Raw genomic sequence first — 2,969 nt, forward strand, 5'->3', positions numbered from 1 at the left:
CCCTGCTTCTATGTATTTCTATTAACATATTTACCTGTATAAAATATTTTGATATTGGTATTAATGCCACTAACTTCTCAGGAATGTCTAAAATTAAATATTTTAATAATTAATATTATAATTTGTATCCTTATAAAACATAATGTTTGTGTCTGTATTTCTGTAGCTTGGGACATCGTTAAAAGCGGAACCAATATGGCTCCGCTTTTCAGTGGTGCTTCTTATATATCAAAAAAAGTTTTGAAACTATTTTTGGAGTATATGTAGTTAGGAATTTGCCTACCCTTGTCAAAAAATTGTATATGCATTTTTAGGGCTGCTCTAAAAGTTATATAAGATTTGACCTTAAAAAAAGATATTAATATCGTACTGCATTTTGTTGAAAAAATATATATTAAGGTTACCTAGCAGATCCAATTGAGGTGCTTCAAATTCTTCTTGGGTGTAGGTTCCTAAAATTAAAATAAGTCTTTTTAAAAACCTTAGTAAATCAGAAAGTATTTTTTTCAGGGAGGGAAAATTTGTTAAAATTTTAGTACCCAAAGTTTTATAATCAGGCTCATTCGCGATCCTTTTCAAAATAGTTTTTTACTTACAGGCAACATTGGGATTATGTGCTTTAAATTATCTATAACACAAAGTAGAACGATGTCTGTCTGTCTGTTTGTCTGTTTGTTTGTCTGTCTGTTTGTTTGTACCAAAGGATCTCGCTAACCGCTGAACCGATCGGGTTCTCCTTAACAGGGTAGCTTCTCATAGGTCCCGGGAAGGTTTATAAATATTTTCTTGGGGGTGGAACACCCCGAATCCCCCCAAAAAATTAAAAATACCCCCCCCCCCCCAAAAAAAAAGCCGCTAGTTTTCTTATAATTTGATAGAGTTTTTTTTGCAGATTCCCTAAAAGTGCTCAGTCAAGTACAAAATCCTATCCTCCCCCCATTTTGAACTATTGATTTTAATAAAAAGATTCTCGGGGGGGGGGGGGGGTGGTCCATTCTCTTTTGAAGGAAAAAGGCCCCAAGGTTTCTTTTCACAAAATGAATTAAATAAACACCTGGAATTATCAAATGAGGTTCGGTTGGTTCAAATACAAAAATTTCGTCTATATCTGGTGACCTGGAAATAAATAAAAAGATTAAATCTTTTGGGAATAGTCCCTTTCGTAACATCGCCCCATAAGGGGCGATTCGTCGTATTTTTAAAATTGCTTTTTATGGGTTATTTTATGATAGAGCCCCCCACAGGGGCTAGAAATAGGAGAAAAGCTACTGTGAAAAATTCAAAGAATCGCCCCATAAGGTACGATGTTACGAAAGGGACTATACCCAATCTTTTTTCTTTGTTTCTTGCTTCTAGATGCTCTGTATTTTAAAAGAAATCGAGTCAAAACCATTCATAAAGCATACAAATAGTATTTTAAAATCTTTAGTATGCCAGAGTTAATTTACTTTTAAAAACTTACTTCAGTTTGGTTTTCTGCCAGGCGCTTGGACTTGTAATCGTAAATATTGTTGGATCTGGAAGCTTTAGAATCTTTTTCTAAAACAATTAAAATGTAAAAAAATTCCAAGTAACATAATAATTTTGCCAATTAAGACCATGACTCGGCATCGTATTATAAACAGCTTTCCGCGGATATAAAATGTACAATTATAAGAATAAAACCAGTTTTTTAGCCCCGAGGTGCCGAAGGCACGGGTTTTACATGGCTCCTGTGGCCACCATGATGGATGGATAAAAAAAATATTTCATTAAAAGTTGCTTATTTGTGATATCTAAAAAGTTAGCAAATTTTTAACTGTATCTTTCAAACAACTAAAATTGGAGGCAATAAACTAATAGATTAAATCAACTTAAGAGCAAATAATGAAATAACCCTAATAGTTCACTATTTTCGGAATTAAAACTTGACGAGGAAAATGTTACTAATGCTATTTAAACAGTTATCAGAAAACTATAAAATTTGTGGTGTATTATATATTGTAAATATAAGAGTATGTTTACATCTACTTCAGTTAAGACCGTTAAACCTGGCACTTCTATAACTACCCGAAAGGACGTCCAATGAATTTGGAGGTGCAGTAGCCACCCCCAAAATTATGAATTTAGAATTTTTACCACCACATAAAATTAAAAAGCATGGACGTCCTTGCCTATATGATATTAAGATTACCCCCGTAGGCACCCCCAAAATTTTGAATTTTTATCCCACCTCCCCCAAATGAAAAAGCTTGGAAGCCCTTGACTACCCTAATCCTTAACTGGAAATCCAGTTTTAAATCCAGGGACTGGAACTTAAAAAGAAAGATTCTAAAGTCCCTCCACAGATTATGACGTCATATGACATATACTCTGTGATTGACCAATGGTAAAATTTATGCTGGCCTCTCATTGGTTGTTTTATCATCTGGAGTTATAATCTGTTGAGGGACTTTAATCATCTTCCTTAAAAAGCCCCCCCCCCACCCCTCTGCCTGGTAACAAAGGTAACCCTCTAATTCTACCAGAAGCTATGGAAATAAATAAAGGGAGCTTAACCCCCCCCCCCCCCCTAGGAACAATTATATATAAAACACATACAACTACCTGGTCCCAGTGGTGGGGAATTATTTCGTCTAATAGCAAATTGCTTTCTGCTCAAATCTAGATACTTGGCTGTGTTTATATTTCCGTCGCTATTGGCTGATATTCAAAGACCCAATTAAAAATAGGCACCAATGGACATGCTGCTAAATAACCCCTGTCCTCTCTATTCTTTTACTTTAATCTCGAAACAATAAAACTTCAGAATGGAGCCCGACCATTAGTTTAGCATTAAATTATATCTCCAGGTAATGATACAAGGTTTGATGGTTCTAACTGTATTAGCTAGAACCCATACAGCAGTATATATAATTCAGGGATGGAGAAGTGTTTTGAAAAAAATTAACTTGTGCAATAGAACAATCTATTTAACTTTAATTCAAGCT

The sequence above is a fragment of the Acartia tonsa genome, chromosome 7 (genome assembly GCF_053477335.1).
Source record: "Acartia tonsa isolate MP-2025a chromosome 7, ASM5347733v1, whole genome shotgun sequence".
Classification (NCBI taxonomy): Eukaryota; Metazoa; Arthropoda; class Copepoda; order Calanoida; family Acartiidae; genus Acartia; species Acartia tonsa.